We start from the raw sequence: 15,048 nt of genomic DNA, 5'->3' as shown, positions 1-15,048 counted from the left end.
TGAGTACAGGTTCTTTAATTTCTTGAGTCCTTAGTTTTCTCATCTGTAAAATAAACGTGATAATCATGCTCAGGGGGAATGTATTAGAAATTGGATGTAAAATTCCCGGTACAATGGGCCTCCAATGAACAGAGATTTATTATTTTATATAATCAGTCCTCTTTTTAAGAGGAGGTATGAGTGTTAATTAGGTAGGTTATTAATTAGACAACTGGAATGAGGGATGTGGGAGAATGTACAACAAAAGATGGGGACTGCCTTGTCTGAAAAGGTAAAAGTGACATACGAAAGTAACAACTCTAGATGTCACGAGGTAGTAAAAACAACAGTGTAGGCTGTGAATGGTTAGAACATGTGGAATGAAAAAAGAATTCTGAGGATTTGTGGTGTCAGAAGAGGCTCTGCCAAAGGTGAGGGAACAGGAATGGGCTTGGAATGAGTAATTTGCCTCTACTTAGAATACAAATTGGCAGGCTAACAGGTGGACCTGTTTGTGAGTCATACCTGCTTTTCCAGAAGGGCTCTCTCAGGTGAGGGACACAGTGTGTGTCCAAGAGAGACATTTTCCCTCTTAGCTAACTGGTCTGGAGGTGATATAAGAGTTCTCTAATGTAGTCAACCACAGCCCTGTGAGTGGTGGTAGTTGAATGTAGAGATGGTACCAGCTACCTCCCTGCCCCATATATGTTCCTCTCAAAGTTATGAAATAATATTCTTGTCTGGAGGCCAGTTTTTGTAGTTGGTTTAGGGCCCTTTGTTATCTTTGGCACCAATCTATAACTCCTAAGCACTTGACTTAGGAGTTTCTCTATCTTGACATTATAGAAATATCACTAGATATAAGAAGAGCTTTCAAGGAATGTTATCATTAGGCAGGAAGAATTGATAAATAGTCTACCTAATCTAATGGTTAATTCAGTTTTAAGGAAAATGTAGGATGACATACACACAAATTACAGTTTTAAAGGTCCTAATTGTTTAAATGCAGAAATACCAGACTGTTTGAAGGCAGCCTTGTCTAGAGAAAATGCTCACCAAGCAAGCCAAGAAAACCTCTAATTATATATCACTTCAATAATGAATAGGAAACTTCAGCAGAAAGAGTAGTAAACCAAGGTAATAAAATTTAAAGTGTAGTGTAATAAATTAATCTCTGTTCATTTGCTTACATGTTTGCTTACTCAAAATTGTAAAAGTTTTTTTCTTTTTAATAGGAGACTATTGAATGTGTCATAATGAACATAGGAAATATAGAAATCCTATTCATGTTTCTTTAGGAATATTAAACTTGTTTTTAAAATCTTTTTAACTTACCTGCCCATTTGTGTTTCATACGTGGACACGGAAACTGTGAGTGTGTACCTCTTTACCACCTCCAGGTTGCACTCAGATAAATCAAAAGAAAAACAATTGAATCATATCAATATGCCATCATAAGCTGAGATGACTGCATTGCCTTCTTTCAGTTTTTTAGGAAGCATGATTTGACATATGTTTGGATATTGTTGTTGCAGTTATTTAGACGAATGTAATAATTTGAAGATGTTAAAATTTATGAAGCCTTAGTGATATAACATCACCTTAGGAACTGTCAGACATCAAATGGAATGCTATTTGCTACTTTCGAGGCAGTGATCTGGGTGACCATTAATGCTAGGCTGCTTTCTGAAATCTAAGTCTCTCATAATTCTGAGTCCCAGGTGTCACATGAAATACCTGAAGTTTCTGGAATAACCAAGTTATATACAAACAGTTTAGTATCTTAGAATTTAGAAATAATAATTACAACACCTGAATATATATGACTGCTATAAGAGCTTACAGTCTAGGACATTTTACAGTAGGCCCCAACCTGATAACCCATGCTCTTGACTTCAGTTCACTGAGTTTTTATATTATAATTAGTTCATGTGAGTGAAACATGATATTTGTCTTTTTGTTTCTGACATTACTTTCAACATACATTGATTGTACTTTTTCCTGTATACCATCCATTTTCAGCACCTTGTAATGTTGACATTTATTTGTTCTCCTTCATGCAAAATGTTTTTTTTAATTTGTACATTTAATCACTATCATTGTCCACTCCAGGCATTCCTAACCTATACCATCTCAGTCTTTACCCTCTATCTTTCCTTCTGGTTTCATATGTGCCCCCAGCTCTTCTCCCTCAATCATACTCACATTCAACTTCATTCAGTGTGCTTATTGTGCTATAGTCAGGTAGTATTGTGCTATCCGTTTTTGAATTTTTACAGTAAATTCTGTTGCACAATCTGTATTCCTTCAGCACCAAATGCCCAATGTCTACCCTGTTTCTATCTTCTGATAATCCGTGTTCTTAACTTCAGCTCGCAAAGTTCCCTCATTAATGTTAGTTCATATTAGTGAGACCATATAGTACTTGTCCTTTTGTTTCTAGCTAATTTCACTCAGCATAATGTCTTAAAGGTTCATCCACGCTGATACACACTTCATGAGTTTAGTCTGTTTTACGGCTGCATAATATTCTATCGTATCTGTTTACCACAGATTGTTTGGCCACTCATTTGTTGATGGACATTTGGGCTGTTTCCATCTCTTGGCAGTCATAAATAATGCTGCTATAAATGTTAGTGTGCAAATGTCCATTTGTGTCCTTGCCTTCAATTCCTTTGAATATACACCTAGTGATGGGATTGCTGTATCATATGACAATTCTTAAATTAGCTTCCTGAGAAACTGCCCAGCTGCCTTCCAGAGTGGTTGTACCATTTTACATTTTCACCAATAGTGGAGAATCACCCATTTTAATGACCTTCAGGTATATAATTCAGTGGTATTAATTACATTCATAATATTGTGCTACTATCACCAACACCCCTTACCCCAGTTTTTCATCACCTCAGACGTTAACTGTGCACATGTTAAGCAATAGCATCTCCTTCCCCTTACTAACCCCCTGCTCTCTGGTATCCTGTAATCTATTGTCTGTCTCTGAATTTGCATGTTTTAGTTGTTTTCATGTAAGCGAGGACTACAATATGGGCCTTTGTGTCTGGCTTATTTCACTCAGCATTGTATCTTCTAGGGTCATCCATATTGTAGCATATATGAGAACTTAATTTCTTTTTACAACTGAATAATATTCCATGTGTGTATATACTGCATTTTGTTTTTCTATACATCTGTTGATGAACACTTGGGTTGCTTCCATATTTTGGCTGTTGTGCATAGTCCTACTGGAACATTGGTGTACAAATATCTGTTTTGTGTCCCTGCTTTCATAACAATCACTTTTTATTGCTCACATATCTGTGAGTTGGCTGGAGTTTGACTGATCTAGGTGGGGCTTGGCTGGGTGCTTCACTGGGACTGCTCTGCCTGTCTCTGAAGGTCTGTGATTTGACTGGGCATCTTTGCCCCACATGTCTCTCACCTTTCTTGGATCAAGGGGTAGCCAGGGTATGTTATTCTCATGGAGGTTGTAGAAACATAAGAGGTTGAGTGGAAACATGTGAAGCCTGTTAAGTACCAGACATAGAATTTATACATTGCCAATTCTGCTCACTTGCCATTGGCTTTAGAAAGTCATAGGCAAACCCAAAGTTAAGGGTTAAGAAAGGACACTCTGTCCACAAAAAGGCCATAGCAAGGGCTTGAATGCAGAGAGAGATGAAGGATCAACTAGACTTTCCATCTCTAGATATTCTTATGTTATTACTTTCTAGTTTTCTGCTTTAGGCATTGTGTAGTGTACTCTTGTTTCTGAAGGTGAAGAGAAGACTCTCTCTTAGCCTCTCTTCCCCTTCCTTCACTGCAAACATGTGATTTCCTTCTGTTCTAGTTTTCTAGCTGCTGGAATGCAATATACCAGAGACAGAATGGCTTTTAAAAAGGGGAATTTAATAAATTGCTAGTTTACAGTTCTAAGGCCGAGAGAATGTCCCGATTAAAACAAGTCCATAGAAATGTTCAATCAAAGGCATCCAGGGAAAGATACTTTGGTTCAAGAAGACCAATGAAGTTCACGGTTTCTTTCTCAAATGGAAAGGCACATGGTGAACACAGTCAGAGTTTCTCTCTCAGCTGGAAGGGCACATGGCGAACACAGCATCATCTGCTAGCTTTCTCTCCTGGCTTCTAATTTCATGAAGTTCCCCAGGAGGTGTTTTCCTTCTTCATCTCCAAAGGTCAATGGCTCGTGGACTCTCTACTTTGTGGTGCTGCTCTCTCTGAATCTCCCATTCTCCAAAATGTTTCCTCTTTTATAGGACTCCAATAAACAAATCAAGACCCACCCAAATGGGTGGAGACATGTCGTCACCTAATCCAATTTAACAAGCACTCTTGACTAAATCACATCATCCAGGGAGATGATCTGATTACAGTTTCAAACTTACAATATTGGGTAGGGATTATTCTACTTTTATGAAATGGGATTTTGATTAAAACATGGCTTTTCTAGGGGTCATACTTTCTTTCAAACCAGCACACCTTCCTCATTTAATATATGTGTATCATAATTTTAGTTAGACTACTTGCGGTATTTATATTATTTAAACACAATTCAAAGATGAGCCAAAATTACTTTAACTTTCCTGCATACAAATTTTGTTTCCCCTGGACTAATAATTGTCTTGTTTTTAAAAATTTGTGTAGTTTTCTGTATACTTTACTACTAATTTAACCACAAAGAGCCTTTCTATGTGAATCTTCTCTCAATACCTTAAGATGTTGAGTGTTCTGTCAATTTCATTTTCTTGAGGAAATCTCTCCTGGAGCCTATGTGGTTGTTAACTATATCTTGGAACATCCTTCAACATTATTCTGAGGATTTCCTTTCTCTTACTCCTGTATTGACACCCATGTTTCCCTCATCCCACGTGTTCGTTTTTGGTTTACTTCTTCATTTTTGGAGCGCACATCTTCTGGAAACATTCTAAGAAATTGTACATGGGGGAGATAAGATTTTTGAGTTGTTATATATCTGAGAATGTCATGTTCCCATTGGATTTATAGTATGGCTGTATAGTTCCAGCTTGGAAATCACTTAACTTCAGGAAAGTAAAGGTATTACTCTTTGTCATTTAGCTTCTACTGTTGATGGTGAGGGTGATTCCCATTTCTTTGTAGGTAACTTATTTTTCCTACTTTTAATCCAGGTTCTTATTTCTTTTTTTTCTTCAGTATGTTTATGTTGATATTCCTTGACAGTAGTAGGGGGTCTGTTTTTATTCATTTGTGCTGAGATCCAAATGGGTACTTTAGGTCTGAAAATTCATATCCTTTGTTTTTAGAAAATTTTTTGAAGTGTGTATCATTATTGATTTTTTCTTCCTTTGTTTTCTCTGCTCTTTCCTTTGGGAATTCCTGTTAGATGTTGATTTAATTGTTCTAAGATTGTCTTGTCTTTCCTCTACTATTTTCTACCTCTATTTTCATCAGATATTTCCTCAAAATTACTTTCTAACTCATCTTAAAGTTTTCATGTTTGTTATCATGTTTTTGTTCTCTGACAGCTCATTTTTGTTCTTTAATTACTCTATTTTAGAGAATCCTGTTATTCTATGAGGAGTGGTTTCCTTTAGCCCTCTGAGGAGAGTGATAATTTTTTCTTTCTGAAGTTTTCTTTTTTTACATAATTTTTGTATTTTTCAAATTGCTTTTTTTCTGCATTGTTCTTTTACATTAAATATTTTCTTTACATGTCTGATGATCCTTGAATGTCTATTCATGTTTAAATATTGGGCTTCACAAATTGCAGTAGAATATTTGACTTCTTTGGGTCTTCTGAGTCAGTTGCCATCTTCTATCTGATTGCTGTCTTTAAAAATTAAACATTTTTATCTCCTCTTTTATCTTTGTTCTTGTGAATTTGTACCCTTAAAATTAAAAATGAAAACAACCCAAATATCTATCAGTGGATGAATGAATAAATAAAATATGTTATGGTCATACAATGGAATATTAGTCATAAAAAAGAATGAAATACTGGTACATGAAAAAGTGAACGAATCTCGAAAACATTATGTTAAGTGAAAGAAACCATATGCAAAAAAGGTCACATATTGTCTGATTCCATTTATATGAAAAATCCAGAATAGGTAAATCCATAGAAACAGAAAATAGAGGGGAGTTAAAAAATGGGAATTAGCTGCTTATTGGGTATAGATTTTATTTTGAGGTGATGAAAATGTTTTGGAACTAAATAGAGGTGGTGATTATACAACACTGTGAATTTACTAAATGCCACTGAATTGTTCAAAATGATTTGTTTTATGTTATATGAATTTCACCCCAGTAAACATTCTGGAACAAAACTATAATTGTTTTGCTGGGGTTTTTGGAGTGAGAAAAGCTAAAAGTATGTTTTGATTCACTGTCATTAACTGGAAGTCAGTATATGTCTAAAAAAATCCAGGGCAGGATTTGTAGTGTTGGCATTTGGTCAGACACATACTTGCAGTGGTGAGTGTAAGCTGATGTTCTTTTATTTTTAAGGCATGCTGTATATTTAGATTATCTCAGCAAAATTCTTCACTAGGTTGTTAACTCTGCAGTAGGTGCCTCTTTTTCTCAAAGGCCCTTTATTTCCGGTACTAAAATACCAATACATTTATAAATGATAAGTGGGCTGGCTCTGTGATACAATATAGGAATCCTAAAAGATAAAACTCCTTACTGATGGTTCTAAAAGGAATTTTCTGAGAGTAAGCATATAATCCTTAGATTAAAATGCAGCTGACACATTAAGCCTTCTTACATGAAAAGATGAATAACAGGCTTTAATGCCATTTGTCCTTGACCACCCACAGAGGGCACCCCACAGGCCAAAGAGATTGGATAAAAACCCAGCATAGAGAGCAAGACTGTGTTTGTGATTTTGATCCATAGTAAATGCTTCAGCAAAGTGTGCAAGTTCAGACTGTCAAGAGAGAAGATAAGATACTATTGTTAGCCTTAAATTTGAGAGCAGGTCTCTATAAAAATTAAGCCGTTTTAGGAGAGCTGTGTGGTTCTTTTTATATTGACTGGCTCACCTTGAATTATTTCATCATGTGCTCCTTGTGGTGAAACTCAATTGCTTCATGTCCTCTCTGAGTTCTGAATGTGTCCTCTGAAATGCAGCCATGTTTCCCTCCTGCTGCCTGGGACACAGCTCCTCTGAGGAGTATCTTTGTTCTTGTGTTGCAATTGAGGTGATCGTTTCTGGCCTTGGCCTTGATTAGATAGCAGAAGTCCTCTTCAGAAGACTTGCAGCTCTGTGCAATAGCAACTCTTCAAAGGTAATAACTTCAGTATTGTGAAAGGCAAGAAAAATAGTTTCCATGCTGATTGCTATGAAAGTTTGTTCAAGATGCTTCCCCTTTTATGTACAGTGCTGGTTGCAAAACAGTGAAATTATTTAAAAGCACTGGTTTGTTATTACTCTGTGAATCCTTGAGGAAATCAAAGATTCAGAGGATTCCTAAGTTTAGAAAGTCACTTACTCATAAATCCACCAGCAATCTAGGGATAATTTTAATTATTGCCTGGTATGAGTTAATATTAATAGAAAGCATAATACTGCAGAGATGCCTGGTTAGTCGTCGAATTTTTAAAAAATAACATAAATAATGAATTCTTGCCTGTTAGGTAGGGACCCTTTTTGTTTAATTTGCAACTTTTCTCTTCGTTTTGTGCTTCTCCTATCTCTTTCCCATGCCCTCCAAATCTTTCTCTTTTTCTCTTAATCTAAATGGAAGTGAAATGAATTGTAGGAGCTGTGTCCATTACTTAGCAGACATAGACCAGAGTTTTTACTGCTAAGAAGGAACCCTAAAGGTGATGATAGGTTAACTGGCCAATTCCCAGCTTGGGTTTCCTGAGTTCCATTAACCCTGTTAATTATCGCAGTTACTTGTCTGCCACACTTAAAGTGCTGGCTCAAGCATAAGCAAAGTATCTCCTTGGTTACCCTCAGCTTAACTGAAGCAGCCTGTGTCTTCCAAAAGAAGAATTTTTTGAATTCTGAGACAGCAAAGGGAAACAAGTCAGAGAACAACAACTGTTGTTTTTTTTTTTTTTGCAGAAACTACCAGTTTCTGATCTTCTTAGACTTAATTCACTCCCAGGACTTAAAGTCCTATGTCTATGCAGGATTTAGAGATTACTGGATAAAAGAGCCAAGAAGAACCAAACACTTATAGTTTCCAAGTGATTTAGATTACATGTCTATAGGGCAAGGATCAAAATTCCATTCTTTTGGAATATTGTGTTGGCACATAGTATGTGATAATAATAATTTGTATTCTTTAGCAAGCTTCTATTGGCAGAAGCTTATCATCTGCAATATTAATATACATATATTGTAGTGTAATGGGTGTTGACATCAAAGCACTATCAAAAATTAGGGGTTAGATTTATGATATAAATGGTTTTGTGACTCAAAACATGTGAACTATTGTGGACAGACAATAGCTCGGCTATTTGCCAATTTGAGATTGTTATGAATTTTCCTGTTGTTGAGAATTTAGCTACCCAGTTTCTCCATGGGAAAAATTGCTTTTCAAACAAAGTGTGAATGAAATATTCTATCTTTTGTGGGGCTGTCCCTGCTCTTGGAGGAGGAAGAGAAGAAAGGGTGGCATTTATGTCACTTGGCCTCAATGAGAGGGATGTGCTTTTCCAGCTACAGTGGTGATGGCTGCTGGGAGGATTGTGGGGACAAGATAGACTTCTGTGAGGCTCTGAGATCAGTGTACTTGGTGAGGGTTTTCAGACTTTGCTAGCTTTTCAATATGCGAAGCCTGAGGTGGAGGCCACAGTTACAACATTGTTTTAGAGATTTACCACTGAGTACAAAATGAGAATGAACTGGGTGTTTTGTGTTTAAAAAGGTTCGGAATCACCTGCAGCATGCCCATCACCCCCATTTGGTGGGTGTCTCTCAAATTGGAAGCTAGGGCTGAGGAGAGAGTGTTAAATGATTGGTCTGATTACTGTCTCTCACTTGACTTTAGTTGGTAGGCTAGTTTGAAGGTGTTATATACACCACAAAAGCCATATTCTTTTCCTAATTTAATCTTGTGGGGGTAAACGTATTGTTTAGGGTGGAAACTTTGTTTGGATTGTTCCCATGGATATGCAACACACCCAGTTGTGGATGGGGCCTTTTGAGTAGGTGGTTTTTCATGGAGATGTATCTCTGTCCATTCAAAATGGGACTTAATCTGCTGACTGGAGTCCTTTAAGAGGGCATTATTTTGGAAAAAGCTCAGAGCTGACATTGGCAAGAGATATTTGGATATGCAGAAAGAAAATGCCCCTGAGAAAGCTGTTTGACCTTAGAAGCCTCAGCAGACTAGCCACATGCTTTCCCTCGTGACAGAGATGTTCTGGATGCCATCAGTCTTTCTTGAGTCAAGGTTTCTTTCTCTGGATGTCTTAGTTTGGACATTTTTATGGTCTTAGAACTGTAAACTTTTAAGTTAATAAATTCTCTTTATAAAAGCCAATCCATTTCTGCTATATTGCATTTGGCAGCATTAGCAAACTAAAAAAGTTGGGAAAAAGTCTGGGATCCCACCCTTTTAATATGGAAAGTATGATGCTGTGTCTAATGGGATGAGAAGGAAGAGACCAGGCCTAGTGCCTTTGAAGGCATTCCTCTAGTAGAGACAGCTGAGGATATACAGTGGGGCTAGGGTTCTGGGAAGATCAGAGACATGGTTTTTTCTTTTTTGTTTTTTAATTTTTATTAATAAAACCAATCAACATACAACACAAACATTCTTAACGTATGAACTTTCCATACTTGGTGTGCAATCAGTGGCTCACAGTATCATCACACAGTTGTATATTCATCACCATGATCATTTCTCAGAACATTTACATCACTCCAGAAAAAGAAATAAATAGAAAAAGGAAAAAACTCATACGTACCATACCTCTTACCCCTCCCTCTCATTGGCCACTAGTATTTCCCTCTACCCAATTTATTTTAACAGTTGTTCCTCCTATTATTTATTTATTTTTAATCCACATTTTTTACTCATCTGTCTATACCATAGATAATAGGAGATTCGAATCAAGTTTTCACAATCACACTGTCACTTTGCGAAAGCTATACAATTATACAGTCATCTTCAAGAAACAGGGCTACTGGAACATGGCTGTACAGTTTCAGGCACTTCCCTCTAGCCTCTCTAATACACCTTAAACTAAAAAGGGGTTATCTATATAAACAGTCCTGTTGTACAGTCTGTATCCTTTCCTCTCCAGTTACCCAGTATCTACCCTGTTTCTATCTCCTGATGACTTCTGTTCTTAACTAACATTCTCCAAGTTCATTCATTAATGTTAGTTCGTATCAGTGAGACCTTACAGTATTTGTCTTTTGTTTCTGGCTAATCTCACCCAGCATAATGTCCTCAAGGTCCATCCATGTTGTTATATATTTCCTAACTTTATGCTGTTTTACTGCTGCATAATATTCCATTGTATGTATATACCATAGCTTGTTTGGCCACTTTTCTGTTGATGGACATTTGGTCTGTTCCCATCTCTTGGCAATTATAAATAATGTTGTTATAAATACTGGTGTGCAAATGTCCGTTTGTGTCCTTGCCCTCATGCCTCTGAATAGATACCTAGCAATGGTATTGCTGGATCATATGGTAATTCTATACTTAGCTTCCTGAGGAACTGCCAAACTGCCTTCCACAGTAGTTGTTATCATTTTGCATTCCCACCAACTGTGGATGAGTGTGGCTCTATCTCCACATCCTCTCCAGCACTTGCTGTTTTCTATTTCATTGACAATGGTCATTCTGGTGGATGTGAGATGATATCACATTGTGGTTTTGATTTGCATTTCCCTAATAGCCAGGGAAGTTGAGCATCTTTTCAAATGTGCCTTTTAGTCATTTGTATTTCCTCTTCTGAGAAGTGTCTGTTCATGTCTTTTGCCCATTTTGTAATAGGGTTATTTGCTTTTTTGTCGTTGAGTTGAGCAATCTCTTTATATATTCTGGATACCAGACCTTTATCTGATATATCATTTCTAAATATTGTCTCCCATTGTGTAGGCTGTCTTTTTACTTTGTTGACAAAGTTCTTTGTTGTACAAAAGTGTTTAATTTTGAGGAGTTCCCATTTATCTCTTTCTTTCTTCAATGCTTGTGCTTTGGGTGTAAGATCTAGGAAACTACCTCCTATTATAAGATTTATTTATAACATATTTCCCTACATTTTCTTCTAAAAGTTTTATGGTCTTAGCTCTAATGTTTAGGTTTTTGATCCACTTTGAGTTAATTTTTGTATAGGGTGTGAGGTATGGATCCTCTTTCATTCTTTTGCATGTGGTTATCCAGTTCTCTAGGCACCATTTATTTGAAGAGACTGTTCTGCCCAAGTGAGTTGGCTTGACTGCCTTATCAAAGATCAGTCATCCATAGATGAGAGGGTCTATATCTGAACACTCTATTCTATTCCATTGGTCAGTATATCTATCTTTATTCCAGTACCATGCTATTTTGGCCACTATAGCTTCGTAATACACTGTAAAATCAGGTAATGTGAGACCCTAACTTCATTTTTCTTTCTTAGGATATTTTTAGCTATTTAGGGCTCCTTGCCATTCCAGATAAATTTGGTTATTGGTGTTTCTATTTCTGAAAAGTAAGTTTTTGGAATTTTAATTGGTATTCCATTGAATCTGAAAATCAATTTAGGTAGAATTGACATCTTAACTCTGTTTAGTCTTCCAATTCATGAACACAGTATGCGCTTCTGTTTATTTAGGTCTTCGGTGATTTCTTTTAGCCATTTTTTGTAGTTTTCTTTATATAGGTTTTTTGTACCTTTAGTTAAATTTATTCCTAAATATTCTTTTGGTTGCAACTGTAAATGGAATTTTTTTCTTGATTTCCTCCTCAGATTGTTCAGTACTAGTGTACAAGTCTACAGATTTTTGAGCACTGATCTTGTAACCTGCCACTTTGCTGTACTCATCTATTAGCTCTAGTAGTTTTGCTGTAGATTTTTTTGGGTTTTCAACATGTAGTATCACATCATCTGCAAACAGTGAGAGTGTTAGTTCTTCCTTTCTAATTTTGATGCCTTTTATTTCTTTTTCTTGTCTAATTACTCTGGCTAGAACTTCCAACACAATGTTGAATAACTGTGGTGACAGTGGACATCCTTGTCTTATACCTGATCTTAGGGGGAAAGTTTTCAGTTTTTCCCCATTGAGGATGATGTTAGCTGTGGGCTTTTCATATATTCCCTTTATCATGTTGAGAAAGTTCCCTTCTATTCTTATCCTTTGAAGTGTTTTCAACAAGAAAGGATGTTGAATTTTGTCAAATGCCTTTTCTGCATCAATCGAGATGATCATGTGGTTTTTATGCTTTGATTTGTTAATATGGTTTATTACATTAATTGATTTTCATATGTTGAACCATCCTTGCATGAATTCTAGAATTCTAGAATGGGATGAATTCTACTTGGTCATGATGTATAGTTCTTTTAATGTGCTGCTGGATTTGATTTGCAAGAATTTTGTTGAGGATTTTTGCATCTATATTCATTAGAGAGATTGGTCTGCAATTTTCCTTTCTTATAGTATCTTTGCCTGGCTTTGGTATGAGGGTAATGTTGACTGCATAGAATGAGTTAGGTAGCCTTTCTTCCTCTTCAATTTTTTTTTGAAGAGTTTGAGCAGGATTGGTACTAATTCTTTCTTGAATATTTGGTAGAATTCACATGTGAAGCCATCTGGTCCTAGACTTTCCTATTTTTGGAACTTCTTAATGACTAATTGAGTTCCTTTATTTGTGATTGGTTTGTTGAGGTTGTCTGTTTCTTTTTGAGTCAATGTTGTTTGTTCATGCCTTTCTAAGAATTTGTCCATTTCATCTACATTGTTTAGTTTATTAGCATAAAGTTGTTCAGGGTATCCTCTCACTACCTCCTTTATTTCTGTGGAGTCAGTGGTTATGTCTCCTCTTCCATTTCTGATTTTATTTATTTGCATCCTCACTCTTCTTCTTTTTGTCAACCTTGCTAAGGGTCCATCAATCTTATTGATTTTCTCAGAGAACCAATTTTTGGTTTTGTTGATTTTCTTGATTGTTTTCACATTCTCAGTTTCATTTATGTCTGCTCTAATCTTCATTATTTCTTTCCTTTGCTGGTCGTTTATTGTGTTATTCAAATTCTCTGTTTCTTTATTGATCCTCTGTCTAGATGTTCTGTCCGTTGATGCGAGCAGGGAATTGAAGTCTCCAACTATTGTGGTAGATGTGTCTGTTTCTCTTTTCAGTGTTTGCCTCATGTATTTTGGAGCACTCTGGCTTGGTGCATAAATATCTGATTGTTATGTCTTCTTGTTGAATTGTTCCTTTTATTAATACATAAGTGTCCTTCTTTGTCTCTTTTAATTGCTTTACATTTGAAGTCTAATTTGTTGGATATTAATATAGCTACTCCTACTCTTTTATGATTGTTGTTTGCATGAAATATCTTTTCCCAGTCTTTGACTTTCAACCTGTGTTTATCCTTGCATCTAAAATGTATCTCCTGTAGACAGCATATAAATGGGTCCTGTGTTTTTATTTCATTCTGCCAGTCTATGTCTTTTGATTGGGGAGTTTAATCCATTAACATTTAGTGTTTTTACTATAAAGGCAGTACCTTCTTCCACCATTTTGCCTTTTGGATTTTTTTATGTTATATCTAATTTTTCTTCTTTTTACCTTTCCTGATAGTCTTCATTTCTATACTCTTCTCCACACCTCTCTCGCCTGTCTTTTTCTATCTGTCTCTAGTACTCCATTTAGTATTTTTTGCAGAGCTGGTCTCTTGGTCACAAATTCTCTTAGTGATTTTTTGTCTGAAAATGTTTTAATTTCCCCCTCATTTTTGAAGGACAATTTTGCTGTATATGGAATTCTTGGTTGGCAGTTTTTCTCTTTTAGTATCTTAAATATATCATTCCACTGTCTTCTTGCTTCCATGGTTTGTGCTGAGAAATCTACTTATAGACTTATTGAGCTTCCCTTGTATGTGATGGATTGCTTTTCTCTTGCTGCTTTGAAAATTCTCTGTTTGTCTTTGACATCTGACATCTGATTAGTAAGTGCCTTGGAGTACATCTATTTGAATCTGTTCTCTTTGGGTTACACTGCACTTCTTGGATCTGTAATTTTAAGTCTTTCATAAGAGTTTGGAAATTTTCAATGATAATTTCCTCCATTAGTTTTTCTCTTCCTTTTCCCTTCTCTTCTCCTTCTGGGACACCTACAACACATATATTGCCATTCAATTCTGTAAGTCCCTGCTCATATTTTTCCATTCTTTTCCCTATATTTTCTTATGCTTTTCAGATTTCAGATGTCCTATCCTCTAGTTCACTAATTCTGTCTTCTGCCTCTTGAAATCTAACATTGTAGGTTTCCATTGGTTTTTTTTTTCATCTCTTCTGCTGTGCCTTTCATTTCCATGAGTTCTGTGATTTGTTTTTCCAGATTTGGGATTTCTTCTTTTTGTTCATCTGTTGCTTTCTTTATATCCTCTTTCAATTCATTGATTTGATTTTTGATGAGTTTTTCCATGTCTGTTCTAACATCCTAAATTAATTGTTTCAACTCCTGTATCTCATTTGAATTGTTGGTTTGTTCCTTTGACTGGGCCATATCTTCAGTTTTCTTAGTATGATTCGTTATTTTTTGCTGGCATCTAGACAACTAATTTTCTTAATTAATTTATTCTGGAGATTGTTTTCACTTTTTTTTACCTAGGATTTTCTTTCTGGATGACGTTATTGTCTATCTGCTTTTTGACATTCAGTTCAGCTTATTCTAGACCTCTAGCTTAGGTTTTGTTTAACAGAGCAGAATTTTTCAGTTCTTGTTTTCTTGTTTCTTGCCCTGCTTATATGTTGCTTTTTTTTTTTCCCTCTTAGGAGGGTCTGCTTATGTATTGTAGACCTCAGTCAGATTTTCCCAGACCAAACCAGCCTCCTCTTAGGAGGAAAGAGTCACCTGCATCAGTTTTCCCTGAGGGTGAGATTGAAAGACTTTC

The 15,048-nt window shown here is 36.1% G+C and overlaps 1 protein-coding gene across 16 annotated transcripts in view; it reads left to right on the top strand.

The window, feature by feature from the left end:
* Positions 1-15,048, top strand: part of SGMS1 (sphingomyelin synthase 1) — a 485,077-nt gene that overhangs the window by 74,295 nt on the left and 395,734 nt on the right. For 2 of the 16 annotated variants that reach the window (XM_077125312.1, XM_077125318.1), the window contains one exon: positions 989-1,116. The exons of 13 other annotated variants lie outside the window; for them this stretch is intronic. The gene's annotated coding sequence lies outside the window, so the exon portion shown is untranslated. Of the gene's footprint in view, positions 1-12; positions 531-988; positions 1,117-15,048 lie in introns of those variants that run through there. One more of the 16 variants, XM_077125317.1, reaches the window with a different exon arrangement.

This window comes from Tamandua tetradactyla, chromosome 13 (genome assembly GCF_023851605.1).
Source record: "Tamandua tetradactyla isolate mTamTet1 chromosome 13, mTamTet1.pri, whole genome shotgun sequence".
In the NCBI taxonomy this organism is placed as follows: Eukaryota; Metazoa; Chordata; class Mammalia; order Pilosa; family Myrmecophagidae; genus Tamandua; species Tamandua tetradactyla.
The sequence above is the reverse complement of the archived record's forward strand: the minus strand, read 5'-3'. Positions and strand labels throughout refer to the sequence as shown.